The sequence below is a fragment of the Ranitomeya variabilis genome, chromosome 3 (genome assembly GCF_051348905.1).
Source record: "Ranitomeya variabilis isolate aRanVar5 chromosome 3, aRanVar5.hap1, whole genome shotgun sequence".
NCBI classification, from domain to species: domain Eukaryota; kingdom Metazoa; phylum Chordata; class Amphibia; order Anura; family Dendrobatidae; genus Ranitomeya; species Ranitomeya variabilis.
The window spans coordinates 763,865,609-763,882,004 of NC_135234.1; positions in this window are offsets into that span (position 1 = coordinate 763,865,609).

Genomic DNA, 16,396 nt, shown 5'->3' on the forward strand with positions numbered 1-16,396 from the left:
GATTACATGTACGGTTTCACACATCCATTTATTTCTGGTCCCGGAGATATCAGTGTCCATGTGTGTAATACTTGCGGCACACATGTGGTGACCCTGTGCCATGTGCTGCATCAGTACCACAGACGGCCGGGAAGGAAGAAGGATGACGGTAAGGCTACGTTTCCACTGGCGAGAGACAAATCGGTCCGTAATCTGGACCGAAAAAAGGGATGTAGCGTATGCGATTGTCATGCGAGTGCAATGCGATTTTTAATCGCACCATCCGTATGACATCCGTATGCAATCCGTTTTATTTCTCTGCAACTAGTTTTCTACAGTCATTTACAGGACCATTTACAGTGTTCTAGGCCACAGAATGGTGATGTATCCGTAAAAAACAGACGGAATACGGATGGTCCGTATTCCGTCCGTTTTTTTTCTCGCACCCATTGACTTGCATTGGCGAGTCTCGTCCGAGACTCGCAGCAATACGCAGCATGCTGCGATTTTTTTCTCAGTCCGATTTCGGCTGAGAAAAAAATCGCAAATGAAAAGACACCTATTGAATAACATTGGTCCGAGTGCAATCCGATTTTTTATCGGATTGCACTCGTCCGTTTTCCTCGCCAGTGGAAATGTACCCTATGGGCTTGTTTCCACATGCGAGAATCACGTCCGTGTCTCGCATGTAGAAACCAAGCTCTGGCGCCGGCACTCAGGAGCGGAGCTGTGCGGCTCTATGTGTTCCTATGCGGCCGCACGCTCTGCTCTGGAGTGCAGACACCAGAGCTTGGTTTCTACATGCGAGACACGGACGTGATTCTCGCATGTGGAAACAAGCCCTAAGGGTATATTTCCACTGCCGAGAGACAAATCGGTCCGTAATCTGGACCGAAAAAACGGATGTAGCGTATGCGATTGTCATGCGAGTGCAATGCGAGTGCAATGCGATTTTTAATCGCACCATCCGTTTTACATCCGTATGACATCCGTATTAGGCCGGCGTCACACATGCGTGTTTTATGGACGTAAGAGCGCAGAAACTACGTCCGTAAAACTCGCATTACACACGGCACAATTATTCTCAATGGGGCTGCTCCTATCAGCCGTATATTACGGTTCAGTATTATACGGCTTTCTACGGCCGTACAAAATCGCAGCATGCTGCGTTTGTCAGCGTATTGCGCAAAAAAATCGCCAATGAAAGTCTATGGGGGCGAGAAAAATACGGATTCCACACGGACCAGCAGTGTGACTTGCGAGAAATACGCAGCCGTGTTAGTGAAAAGTTGGTAATTCAATTGCCGGCTTTGCATTTCTCCTTCCCAAACCCGACAGGATATGAGACATGATTACATACAGTAAACCATCTCATATCCCCTTTTTTTTTGCATATTCCACACTACTAATGTTAGTAGTGTGTATGTGCAAAATTTCAGCGCTGTAGCTGCTAAAATAAAGGGTTAAATGGCGGAAAAAATTGGCGTGGGCTCCCGCGCAATTTTCTGCGCCAGAATGGTAAAGCCAGTGACTGACGGCAGATATTAATAGCCAGGAGAGGGTCCATGGTTATTGGCCCCCCCGTGGCTAAAAACATCTGCCCCCAGCCACCCCAGAAAAGGCACATCTGGAAGATGCGCCTATTCTGGCACTTGACCACTCTCTTCCCACTCCCTGTAGTGGTGGGATATGGGGTAATGAAGGGTTAATGTCACCTTGCTATTGTAAGGTGACATTAAGCCAGATTAATAATGGAGAGGCACCTATCCATTATTAATCCAATTGTTTGAAAGGGTTAAAACACACACACACACACATGATTTAAAAGTATTTTAATGAAATAAACACAGCGGTTGTTTTAATAATTTATTGCTCTCTCAATCCATCAGGAAACTGTTGTGAGTTTGGTTTCTGGGCTCCCCCGGTGGTTATTGGTGGTACTGAACTTGTGTGCTTCATCTCCTCTGTTCACCTGTTTCCATCAGGATGTGGGAGTTTTCTATTTAGCCTTGCTCCTCAGTCATTTCTATGCCGGCCAACAATGTTACCAGAAGCCTTTCTGTTGCATGTTCCTGCTCCTAGACTACTATCAGCTAAGTTGGACTTGTAGTCCTAAGTTTGTTTTGCATTTTTGTTCCAGTTCTCTGTGATTGAATATTTCTGAGGCTGGAAGCTCTTGTGAGCTGAAATTGCCACTCTGGTGTCATGAGTTGATATTAGAGTCTTAAAGTAATTTCAGGATGGTGTTTTGAAAGGGTTTTCAGCTGACTGTGAAGTTCCCTTTTCTGTCTTCCTACTATCTAGTAAGCGGACCTCAATTTGCTAAACCTATCTTCATACTTCGTATGTCAATTTCCTCTAAAATCACCGACAATATATGTGGGGGCTACTGTCTGCCTTTTGGGGAAAATTTCTCTAGAGGTAAGCCAGGTCTGTATTTTCCTCTGCTAGGGTCAGTCAGTCCTCCGGCTGGCGCTGGGCGTCTAGGGATAAAACATAGGCACGCTACCCGGCCACTGTTAGTTGTGCGGTAGAAGTTTTCCCCTTATTATTAAAACCATATATCTTTATTATTTCTCAATAAAACCTTAATACAAAAATATCTTAATAGTATAGCACCAACACCACAAAAAGACAGAAATACAACCAGGGGGGGTGCCTATCCCTATACTGGCCTATCTCAACCTGCCTACTTGCGGAGGTTGGCACCCTAACCCTGCGCAGTGGCGCCCCCGCTCCTCGATGGCTCACCCTGCTACCCCTGTTGGGTCCTATAGTGGCAGGGGGTGAGAAAGAAGGTAAATAGGCAGGTGAGAAAGAAAGATGTGTGTGTGCGCAATGTCATATACGTGTTTAAAGGATTTCTTCTTAGCTGCATTAAACTAGGTAAATGCTGTATTATGCAGCTGTGCTACTAGATAATAATTCAGACTGCCCTAAGTTGTGTAGATGTCACTAATATGACCTTATAGAAGAAATATGTCTTAGCTGCTTAACCTGATGCTCTTTTTTGTAGGATGCTTTCTATGGAACCAATAAAGGATACTTTCTATGCCCTCACAATTCTTGGAAAATAGTGTAAAAGAAAGTTCTTGGGTTCAAATAATGCAGCAAAAGAGGATGCACTGCATATATAGTTATTTATCTATCTAGAGAGGCTATAGGTAAATCCCTTCAGCTAATATGTATAATATATGTCTATGGACCCACATACAGTGTACGATGCCCCATATTTATCATAATTTGTGCGTGCATAGTTAGCTGCAACACACACAATTAAGGCAGCAGAAAGACAATTGCACACTCCTAGGCCAGAAAAATACAAACGAAAACCAAAAACCACCACCCTAAAAAGCAATCACATGTATCATGGATGAATAGCAATTCACAATAATCCAAGCCCATTGGCCATGTATTCAATCCACTCAAATGTGGCTGCCAAGCCACACAACTCATCGGTACCTATATCAGGTTGAGATAAATATCTCTTTCTTTACCAAGACACATGTCTCATCAGTGTCTGTACCAGGTTGAGATCAATATCTCTTTCTCGACGCGTTTCCCCTCTGCCGAGGTTCATCAGGAGAAAATGAAAACCAGGGTACTTATCTCGTTGCTGCATATATTAGCCAGAGATGGATGAATGCCATTCAGTGGTAGGGACAATCCCCTTGCGGTGTGATGCCACATGCCTATGGCATCACACCGCAAGGGGATTGTCCCTACCACTGAATGGCATTCATCCATCTCTGGCTAATATATGCAGCAACGAGATAAGTACCCTGGTTTTCATTTTCTCCTGATGAACCTCGGCAGAGGGGAAACGCGTCGAGAAAGAGATATTGATCTCAACCTGGTACAGACACTGATGTGACATGTGTCTTGGTAAAGAAAGAGATATTTATCTCAACCTGATATAGGTACCGATGAGTTGTGTGGCTTGGCAGCCACATTTGAGTGGATTGAATACATGGCCAATGGGCTTGGATTATTGTGAATTGCTATTCATCCATGATACATGTGATTGCTTTTTAGGGTGGTGGTTTTTGGTTTTCGTTTGTATTTTTCTGGCCTAGGAGTGTGCAATTGTCTTTCTGCTGCCTTAATTGTGTGTGTTGCAGCTAACTATGCACGCACAAATTATGATAAATATGGGGCATCGTACACTGTATGTGGGTCCATAGACATATATTATACATATTAGCTGAAGGGATTTACCTATAGCCTCTCTAGATAGATAAATAACTATATATGCAGTGCATCCTCTTTTGCTGCATTATTTGAACCCAAGAACTTTCTTTTACACTATTTTCCAAGAATTGTGAGGGCATAGAAAGTATCCTTTATTGGTTCCATAGAAAGCATCCTACAAAAAAGAGCATCAGGTTAAGCAGCTAAGACATATTTCTTCTATAAGGTCATATTAGTGACATCTACACAACTTAGGGCAGTCTGAATTATTATCTAGTAGCACAGCTGCATAATACAGCATTTACCTAGTTTAATGCAGCTAAGAAGAAATCCTTTAAACACGTATATGACATTGCGCACACACACATCTTTCTTTCTCACCTGCCTATTTACCTTCTTTCTCACCCCCTGCCACTATAGGACCCAACAGGGGTAGCAGGGTGAGCCATCGAGGAGCGGGGGCGCCACTGCGCAGGGTTAGGGTGCCAACCTCCGCAAGTAGGCAGGTTGAGATAGGCCAGTATAGGGATAGGCACCCCCCCTGGTTGTATTTCTGTCTTTTTGTGGTGTTGGTGCTATACTATTAAGATATTTTTGTATTAAGGTTTTATTGAGAAATAATAAAGATATATGGTTTTAATAATAAGGGGAAAACTTCTGTGAGACAAATAGTAATAATTCCTCTGTTCCAATTACGTATATACTGTATTCTAGTTGTGCGGTAGGTTTAGCTCACAGTCAGCTCTAGTTCCCATCTTCCAAGAGCTAGTCCTTTTTGTATGCTTTACTACGGTCTCTTGCCATTGAGAACCATGACAGTTTGGCCGGCCCAGGGTTAAAATAATTGGCAGAAGAAAGGAGAGAAAAGAAGTCTGCAGAGAATTTTTTTTTTTTTTTGAGTTTGCTCATTAGTTGATTCTCTAGCATCTCTGCTTACTGCAGCCTTCGTCTCTCTCTCCTTCTAATCCTTGAATGGTTCTGATTTCACCTGATTAATATGGATCCTCAGAGTTTAGCTACAGGTTTGGATAATCTCGCTGTGAAGGTTCAAAGTTTACAAGATTTTGTTATTCATGCTCCTATATCTGAACCTAGAATTCCTTTACCTGAATTTTTCTCCGGGGATAGATCTCGCTTCCAGAATTTCAAACATAATTGTAAATTATTTTTGTCTCTGAGATCTCGCTCCGCTGGAGATCCTGCACAGCAGGTCAGGATTGTAATTTCCTTGCTCCGGGGCGACCCTCAGGATTGGGCATTTGCTTTGGCACCAGGGGATCCTGCGTTGCTCAATGTGGATGCGTTTTTCCTGGCTTTGGGGTTGCTTTATGAGGAACCTCATTTAGAGATTCAGGCTGAAAAAGCCTTAATGGCCCTGTCTCAAGGGCAAGATGAGGCTGAAATATACTGCCAAAAATTTCGTAAGTGGTCTGTGCTTACTCAGTGGAATGAGTGCGCCCTGGCGGCAAATTTCAGAGAGGGTCTCTCTGATGCCATTAAAGATGTTATGGTGGGGTTCCCTGTGCCTACAGGTCTGAATGAGTCCATGACAATGGCTATTCAGATTGATCGGCGTTTGCGGGAGCGCAAACCTGTGCACCATTTGGCGGTGTCTACTGAGAAGGCGCCAGAGATTATGCAATGTGATAGAATTCTGTCCAGAAGCGAACGACAGAATTTTAGGCGAAAAAATGGGTTATGCTTCTATTGTGGTGATTCAACTCATGTTATATCAGCATGCTCTAAACGTACTAAGAAGGTTGATAAGTCTGTTTCAATTGGCACTTTACAGTCTAAGTTTATTCTATCTGTGACCCTGATTTGTTCTTTATCGTCTATTACCGCGGACGCCTATGTCGACTCTGGCGCCGCTTTGAGTCTAATGGATTGGTCCTTTGCCAGGCGCTGTGGGTTTGATCTAGAGCCTCTGGAAGTTCCTATACCTCTGAAGGGTATTGACTCCACGCCATTGGCTAGTAATAAACCACAATACTGGACACAAGTAACTATGCGTATTAATCCGGATCACCAGGAGATTATTCGCTTCCTTGTGTTGTACAATCTTCATGATGTTTTGGTGCTCGGATTGCCATGGCTGCAATCTCATAACCCAGTCCTCGACTGGAAAGCAATGTCTGTGTTAAGCTGGGGATGTCAGGGGACTCATGGGGACGTACCTTTGGTTTCCATTTCGTTATCTATTCCCTCTGAGATTCCGGAATTTTTATCTGATTATCGTGACGTTTTTGAGGAGCCTAAACTTGGTTCACTACCTCCGCACAGAGATTGCGATTGTACTATAGATCTGATTCCGGGCAGTAAGTTTCCGAAGGGTCGTTTATTTAATCTATCTGTGCCTGAACATGCTGCTATGCAAGAATATATTAAGGAGTCCTTGGAAAAGGGACATATTCGTCCTTCATCATCTCCCTTAGGAGCCGGTTTTTTCTTTGTGGCTAAGAAAGATGGCTCTTTGAGGCCGTGTATTGATTATCGGCTTTTGAATAAAATCACGGTTAAATATCAGTATCCTTTGCCACTGCTTACTGATTTGTTTGCTCGAATAAAGGGGGCCAAGTGGTTCTCTAAGATTGATCTTCGTGGGGCGTATAATTTAGTGCGAATTAAGCAGGGGGATGAGTGGAAAACCGCATTTAATACGCCTGAGGGCCATTTTGAGTATTTAGTAATGCCTTTTGGTCTTTCAAATGCCCCTTCAGTCTTTCAGTCCTTTATGCATGACATTTTCCGTGAATATTTGGATAAATTTTTGATTGTGTATCTGGATGATATTTTGATTTTTTCGGATGACTGGGACTCTCATGTCCAACAAGTCAGGAGGGTTTTTCAGGTTTTGCGGGCTAATTCCTTGTGTGTGAAGGGTTCTAAGTGTGTTTTTGGGGTTCAAAAGATTTCGTTTTTGGGGTACATTTTTTCCCCCTCTTCTATTGAGATGGACCCTGTCAAGGTTCAGGCTATTTGTGATTGGACGCAGCCCTCTTCTCTTAAGAGCCTTCAGAAGTTTTTGGGCTTTGCTAATTTTTATCGTCGATTTATAACTGGTTTTTCTGATGTTGCTAAGCCGTTGACTGATTTGACTAAGAAGGGTGCTGATGTTGCTGATTGGTCCCCTGCTGCTGTGGAGGCCTTTCGGGAGCTTAAGCGCCGCTTTTCATCCGCCCCTGTATTGCGTCAGCCTGATGTTACTCTTCCTTTTCAGGTTGAGGTCGACGCTTCAGAAATCGGAGCTGGGGCAGTTTTGTCGCAGAAAAGTTCCGACTGCTCCGTGATGAGACCTTGCGCGTTCTTTTCTCGTAAATTTTCGCCCGCTGAGCGAAATTATGATATTGGTAATCGGGAGCTCTTGGCTATGAAGTGGGCTTTTGAGGAGTGGCGTCATTGGCTTGAGGGGGCTAGACATCAGGTGGTGGTATTGACCGACCACAAGAATTTGATTTATCTTGAGTCTGCCAGGCGCCTGAATCCTAGACAGGCGCGCTGGTCGTTGTTTTTCTCTCGGTTTAATTTTGTGGTCTCATACTTACCAGGTTCTAAAAATGTGAAGGCGGATGCCCTTTCTAGGAGTTTTGAGCGTGATTCCCCTGGTAATTCTGAACCTACAGGTATCCTTAAGGATGGAGTGATATTATCTGCTGTTTCCCCAGACTTGCGACGGGTCTTGCAGGAGTTTCAGGCGGATAGACCTGATCGTTGCCCGCCTGGTAGACTGTTTGTTCCGGATGATTGGACCAGTAGAGTCATCTCGGAGGTCCATTCTTCTGCGTTAGCTGGTCATCCTGGAATCTTTGGTACCAGGGATTTGGTGGCTAGGTCCTTCTGGTGGCCTTCCCTGTCGCGGGATGTGCGAGGTTTTGTGCAGTCTTGTGATGTTTGTGCTCGGGCCAAGCCTTGTTGTTCTCGGGCTAGTGGATTGTTGTTATCTTTGCCTATTCCGAAGAGGCCTTGGACTCACATCTCCATGGATTTTATTTCTGATCTCCCTGTTTCTCAGAAGATGTCTGTCATCTGGGTGGTGTGTGACCGTTTCTCTAAGATGGTCCATTTGGTCCCCTTGCCTAAATTGCCTTCCTCATCCGAGCTGGTTCCTCTGTTTTTTCAAAATGTGGTTCGCTTGCATGGTATTCCGGAGAATATCGTTTCTGACAGGGGAACCCAATTCGTGTCTAGATTTTGGCGAGCGTTCTGTGCTAGGATGGGCATTGATTTGTCTTTTTCGTCTGCTTTCCACCCTCAGACTAATGGCCAGACCGAGCGAACTAATCAGACCTTGGAGACTTATTTGAGGTGTTTTGTGTCTGCGGATCAGGATGATTGGGTTGCCTTTTTGCCCTTGGCGGAGTTTGCCCTCAATAATCGGGCTAGTTCTGCCACCTTGGTTTCTCCTTTCTTCTGTAATTCGGGGTTTCATCCTCGTTTTTCTTCCGGTCAGGTGGAGGCTTCGGATTGTCCTGGAGTGGATGCTGTGGTGGAGAGGTTGCATCAGATTTGGGGGCATGTGGTGGACAATTTGAAGTTGTCCCAGGAGAAGACTCAGCAGTTTGCCAACCGCCGTCGTCGTGTTGGTCCTCGTCTTTGTGTTGGAGACTTGGTGTGGTTGTCTTCTCGTTTTGTCCCTATGAAGGTTTCTTCTCCTAAGTTTAAGCCTCGGTTCATCGGCCCGTACAAGATATTGGAGATTCTTAACCCTGTGTCCTTTCGTTTGGACCTCCCTGCATCTTTTTCTATTCATAATGTCTTCCATCGGTCATTGTTGCGCAGGTATGAGGTACCGGTTGTGCCTTCCGTTGAGCCTCCTGCTCCGGTGTTGGTTGAGGGTGAGTTGGAGTACGTTGTCGAGAAGATCTTGGACTCCCGTGTTTCCAGACGGAGACTTCAGTATCTGGTCAAGTGGAAGGGCTACGGTCAGGAGGATAATTCTTGGGTGACAGCCTCTGATGTTCATGCCTCCGATTTGGTCCGTGCCTTTCATAGGGCTCATCCTGATCGCCCTGGTGGTTCTGGTGAGGGTTCGGTGCCCCCTCCTTGAGGGGGGGGGGGGTACTGTTGTGAATTTGGTTTCTGGGCTCCCCCGGTGGTCACTGGTGGTACTGAACTTGTGTGCTTCATCTCCTCTGTTCACCTGTTTCCATCAGGATGTGGGAGTTTCTATTTAGCCTTGCTCCTCAGTCATTTCTATGCCGGCCAACAATGTTACCAGAAGCCTTTCTGTTGCATGTTCCTGCTCCTAGACTACTATCAGCTAAGTTGGACTTGTAGTCCTAAGTTTGTTTTGCATTTTTGTTCCAGTTCTCTGTGTTTGAATATTTCTGAGGCTGGAAGCTCTTGTGAGCTGAAATTGCCACTCTGGTGTCATGAGTTGATATTAGAGTCTTAAAGTAATTTCAGGATGGTGTTTTGAAAGGGTTTTCAGCTGACTGTGAAGTCCCCTTTTCTGTCTTCCTACTATCTAGTAAGCGGACCTCAATTTGCTAAACCTATCTTCATACTTCGTATGTCAATTTCCTCTAAAATCACCGCCAATATATGTGGGGGCTACTGTCTGCCTTTTGGGGAAAATTTCTCTAGAGGTAAGCCAGGTCTGTATTTTCCTCTGCTAGGGTCAGTCAGTCCTCCGGCTGGCGCTGGGCGTCTAGGGATAAAACGTAGGCACGCTACCCAGCCACTGTTAGTTGTGCGGTAGGTTTAGCTCACAGTCAGCTCGAGTTCCCATCTTCCAAGAGCTAGTCCTTTTGTATGCTTTACTACGGTCTCTTGCCATTGAGAACCATGACAGGAAACCCTCGCTTGGCAAAATAATAAACGCACAAGATACATACCTTCTGATGTCCTATCACGTCCAACGAGGTAATCCATCTGAAGGGGTTAACTAATATTACAGGCAGAGCTGCGATAAACCACTCGCTCGTGCCTGTAATCCCCGGGTGCTGAAAGGAAAGCAGTGATCTATACTTACATTCAGTCGCAGTGAGGCGCCCCTGCTGGATGTTCTCATGAACTGCAGCCTGGGAACTTTTTCCCACGCTCCAGGTCATATGAGGACATCCACCAGGGGGCGCATCACCGCGACTGAAGGAAATGTAGGTCAATGACCTACATTTCATTCATTCGCCGGGGATTACAGGCACGGAGCACAGCTGCATTTGCAGGGCTCCTGCTTGTAAATTATTTTAACCCCTTCAGATGGATTACGTTGTGGGACGTGACGGTTCAGCTGAGGGTATGTATCTTGTGCGTTTATTATTTTGCCAAGCGAGGGTGTTCCTGATGGATTGAGAGAACAATAAATTATTACAACAACCGCTGTGTTTATTTCATTAAAATACTTTTTAATAATGTGTGTGTGTTTTTTAACCCTTTCATACAATTGGATTAATAATGGATAGGTGACATAATTGACGCCTCTCCATTATTAATCTGGCTTAATGTCACCTTACAATAGCAAGGTGGCATTAACCCTTCATTACCCCATATCCCACCGCTACAGGGAGTGGGAAGAGAGTGGCCAAGTGCCAGAATAGGCGCATCTTCCAGATGTGCCTTTTCTGGGGTGGCTGGGGGCAGATGTTTTTAGCCACGGGGGGGGGCCAATAACCATGGACCCTCTCCTGGCTATTAATATCTGCCCTCAGTCACTGGCTTTACCACTCTGGCGGAGAAAATTGCGCGGGAGCCCACGCCAATTTTTTCCGCCATTTAACCCTTTATTTTAGCAGCTACAGCGCTGAAATTTTGCACATACACACTACTAACATTAGTAGTGTGGAATATGCAAAAAAAAGGGGATATGAGATGGTTTACTGTATGTAATCATGTCTCATATCCTGTCGGGTTTGTGAAGGAGAAATGAAAAGCCGGTAATTGAATTACCGGCTTTTCTGCTATCTTGCGCTGCATTAAATATAAATATACATATATAGGTGTCTCACTGACATATACTGTATATATGTATATATACACATTCTATGTGTATATATCTAGTCTATTCTAACCTGTCAGTGTGATTTTACTGTACACCGCGCTGAATTACCGGCTTTTCAAAGGACACCGGTGCGTACAAATCGGACAGAACTCGCATGGTGCGAGTGCTGTGCGATTTTTTTCTCGCACCCATTGACTTGCATTGGCGAGTCTCGTCCGAGACTCGCAGCAAATCGCAGCATGCTGCGATTTTTTTCTCAGTCCGATTTCGGCTGAGAAAAAAATCGCAAATGAAAAGACACCTATTGAATAACATTGGTCCGAGTGCAATCCGATTTTTTATCGGATTGCACTCATCCGTTTTCCTCACCAGTGGAAATGAGCCCTTAGGGTATGGCTCCACGGTCCGGAGGGGCGGCGGTATCGCCGCAGCGGCGAAGCCGCTCGGCGATAAGCCCCGCCCCCTTTCTGGGACGCGATGGTGCCGGATGTGTACAGTACACATCCGGGATCATCGCACCCCTCGCCATAGGGCCCTGTGATATGCCTTGCGGGGACGCTGCGTCCCCGCAAGGTGTACGGACATGCTGCGATCTGAAAAGACGCGCAGCATGTCCGGAGTCACAGGGCCTCCGCGTGCGGGTTTCCACGCATAGTGGAGACGGGATTTCATAAAATCCCCTCCACTATGCTGGAACATCTGGACGCTGCTTGTTTGACGCTGCAGCGTCAAACAAGCAGCGTTTACTTACCGTGGAAACATACCCTAAGGGTATGTGTCCACGTGCAGGATTGCATCAGGATTTGGTCAGGATTTTCCATCAGTATTTGTAGCCAAAACCAGGAGTGGAACAATTAGAGGAAAAGTATAACAGAAACATATGCACCACTTCTGCATTTATCACCCACTCCTGGTTTTGGCTACAAATACTGATGAAAAATCCTGACCAAATCCTGATGCAATCCTGAACGTGGACACATACCCTTAGGGCTCATTTCCACTTGCGAGAAACACGTCCGTGTCTCGCATGTGGAAACCAAGCTGTGGCGCCGGCACTACAGAGCGGAGCGTGCGGCCGCATAGGAACACATGGAGCTGCACCCTCTGCTCCAAAGTGCCGGCGCCAGAGCTTGGTTTCCACATGCGAGACACGGACGTGTTTCTCGCAAGTGGAAACAAGCCCTAAGCGCTGTTCCCCGGAGTTTCTCGCATCACACTCACAAGTGTAACCCCGGCCTAAGGCTATGTGCACACGTTGCGGATTGGGGTGCAGAATTTTCTGCACAAAATCCGCATCTCCTGGCAGAAAACGCAGGTGCGGATTTGACACTTTTTTATGCGGATTTTGTGCGTTTTTGTTGCAGATTTTATGCAGATTTTCTGCATTTTTAACCCCTGCAGATTTCTTTAATGGAAGGGGTCAGAAACGCTGCAGATCCGCACAAAAGAAGTGACAGGCTACTTCTTTTGATCCGCAGCAGTTTTCATGCGGATTATTAGCACAGCATTTTTTTTCTATTGATTTACATTGTACTGTAAATCACTTTGCGGCTCTGCAGCGTTTCTGCGCAGAAAAAAAAAAACGCTGCGGATCCACACTAAATCTGCATCGTGTGCACACAGCCTTATATTCAGGTCAGAGCAATGACAGCAGGCGGCGGCTTTTTACTTAGTTTTCGGTGGAATTAGGCGTTAGGGGAGTATAACGGTGTTTGTTATTTTTATATAAAACAAAACACAGTTTAACTTTTTTATTTCTAATAATTTATTCCGTCCGTGTCTTTATTTACCACACAACTTACTGTTACTGTTACCGATGCATGTCACATGGATGACATCCATGTCTATTCTCCGTGTGCGGGACGTTTTGCCATCTGTGCTGACGGGAAAAACGGACATGTCTACGTGTGGAGCACACGGTCCGTGGAAACACGCTGACATGTGCACAGAGCCATTCATTTGAGTGGGTCTATGTGTGGAAACCGTCACCACACGTACCGGACACACGGATGTGTGAAAGAAGCCGAACAGCTGTAACTTCGACTTTGTCAGCTGGAAAATAAAAAAACGCTCTGTGGGCCTGTGAGAAATTCATAACAAAAAAATTACTTGAGATGCAATTTGCCAAAACATCTGGGACTTTTTTTTGTGGCATTGTGACCAAAACCCCACAATTCTGGCATTAAATCCTTTTTTTTTTCTTTTATAGTCTTTACAGCTCATGTTAATTTTAGATTTCAATAGATTGTACTTTTGTGGACACGTTTATATATTCTTGATTAGGTCTCTTTCACACATCAGCATCTCTGGTACGTGTGGTGACAGCTTCCACACCTACTGGAGACAGTGACACACAGACCCATGTCAGTGTGTTTCCACAGGACGACAGCACGGATCATACGGACCCAGTCAAGTCAATGAGTCAGTGCGACACGTATCGGAGCCTGGGTATCGGTGCACAGTTTGCTCTGATCCCAAGCGCCGAGTGCTGAACGCACCAGCAGGGGATAATGATGAGAGTAGTAGTCTGCTCCCACTGTGTCCACCTGTAAAAATAAGGATAAAATACAAAAAATCATGCGTTTTTGCCTGCGTTTGTGTTGTTTATGCGCATGCGTTTGATATTTTGATATCGTGTCTCAATCAGTTCCAGGACATGCGCAGTCCGTAGTACGCAAGCGCATCGAACGCATCCATACATATGTCCCTGCGTACCAATGTGTTCCCATAGACAGTAATGCATTGTTTTGATGCACTCATCCGCATGTACATGCCTGCGCATATTTGACGTGACAAAAAATGCAACAATGTTGTGTTCGGCGGGCACAGCGAAACAACGCATGCGTACGCATCCGCATACAAACTGATGCCAATGCATGTCCATGCGTACACAATGTTAAATATAGGTACGCAAGACGTATGCGGATCTGTACGCAAGCATACGCTGCACACATACGCTAATGTGAACCAGGCCTTAGCAAGCAGTGTCCTGTCACTCACTGAGGTCCAGGGCCGCTCACTGCAGGCGTCATTCTCCCTACCTCTACTGCATGAGCGCATTCTCCCCGGCTCTACTGCGTGAACGCATTCTCCCCGGCTCTACTGCGTGAGCGCTTTCTCCCCGGCTCTACTGCATGAGCGCATTCTCCCCGGCTCTACTGCATGAGCGCATTCTCCCCGGCTCTACTGCATGAGCGCATTCTCCCCGGCTCTACTGCATGAGCGCATTTTCCCCAGCTCTACTGCATGAGTGCTTTCTCCCCAGCTCTACTGCGTGAACGCATTCTCCCCGGCTCTACTGCGTGAGCGCTTTCTCCCCGGCTCTACTGCATGAGCGCATTCTCCCCGGCTCTACTGCATGAGCGCATTCTCCCCAGCTCTACTGCATGAGCGCATTTTCCCCAGCTCTACTGCATGAGCGCATTTTCCCCAGCTCTACTGCATGAGCACATTCTCCCCGGCTCTACTGCATGAGCACATTCTCCCCGGCTCTACTGCATGAGCGCATTTTCCCCAGCTCTACTGCATGAGCGCATTCTCCCCAGCTCTACTGCATGAGCGCATTCTCCCCAGCTCTACTGCATGAGCGCATTCTCCCCGGCTCTACTGCATGAGCACATTCTCCCCGGCTCTACTGCATGAGCGCATTTTCCCCAGCTCTACTGCATGAGCGCTTTCTCCCCAGCTCTACTGCATGAGCACATTCTCCCCAGCTCTACTGCATGAGCGCATTTTCCCCAGCTCTACTGCATGAGCGCATTCTCCCCAGCTCTACTGCATGAGCACATTCTCCCCAGCTCTACTGCATGAGCGCATTCTCCCCGGCTCTACTGCATGAGCACATTCTCCCCAGCTCTACTGCATGAGCACATTCTCCCCAGCTCTACTGCATGAGCGCATTTTCCCCAGCTCTACTGCATGAGCGCATTCTCCCCAGCTCTACTGCATGAGCACATTCTCCCCAGCTCTACTGCATGAGCGCATTTTCCCCAGCTCTACTGCATGAGCGCATTCTCCCCAGCTCTACTGCATGAGCACATTCTCCCCAGCTCTACTGCATGAGCGCATTCTCCCCGGCTCTACTGCATGAGCACATTCTCCCCAGCTCTACTGCATGAGCGCATTCTCCCCGGCTCTACTGCATGAGCACATTCTCCCCGGCTCTACTGCATGAGCGCATTTTCCCCAGCTCTACTGCATGAGCGCTTTCTCCCCAGCTCTACTGCATGAGCACATTCTCCCCGGCTCTACTGCATGAGCGCATTTTCCCCGGCTCTACTGCATGAGTGCTTTCTCCCCAGCTCTACTGCATGAACGCATTCTCCCCGACTCTACTGCATGAGCGCATTCTCCACGGCTCCACTGCATGAGCGCATTCTCCCCGGCTCCACTGCATGAGCGCATTCTCCCCAGCTCCGCTGCATGAGCGCATTCTCCCCAGCTCTGCTGCATGAGCGCATTCTCCCCGGCTCTGCTGCATGAGCGCATTCTCCCTGGCTCTGCTGCATGAGCGCATTCTCCCCGGCTCTGCTGCATGAGCACATTCTCCCCGGCTCTACTGCATGAGCACATTCTCCCCGGCTCCTCTGCATGAGCGTTCTCCCCGGCTCTACTGCATGAACGCATTCTCCCCGACTCCGCTGCATGAGCGCATTCTCCTCAGCTCCGCTGCATGAGCGCTTTCTTCCCGGCTCCGCTGCATGAGCGCATTCTCCCCGGCTCCGCTGCATGAGCGTTTTCTCCTTGGCTCTGCTGCATGAGTGCTTTCTTCCCGGTTCCGCTGCATGAGCGCTTTCTCCCTGGCTCTGCTGCATGAGCGCATTCTCCCCGGCTCCGCTGCATGAGCGCATTCTCCCCGGCTCTGCTGCATGAGCGCTTTCTCCCTGGCTCTGCTGCATGAGCGCATTCTCATCGGCTCCGCTGCATGAGCGCATTCTCCCTGGCTCCGCTGCATGAGCGCATTCTCCTCGGCTCCACTGCATGAGCACATTCTCCCCGACTCCGCTGCATGAGCGCATTCTCCCTGGCTCCGCTGCATGAGTGGTTAAGAGCATTACAGGGGAACAGTTAGGACAGGTGAGTGCATGGATTTTAGAAATTAACACAAGTCAGCAATCCAGACGAGGAGCGAGGGCCTGGTCCCAGGAGCTACAATCTGAGCACGTCTTCACTAGACACTTGTACAGCTGAACAATGAGGCCCAGGCTTTATAGTGAAGGGACTGGAGTGATAAAAGTAGGAAAAGTAGCGCAATGTGCAAGAAGAAACGTTTTTTGAGCGAAAACG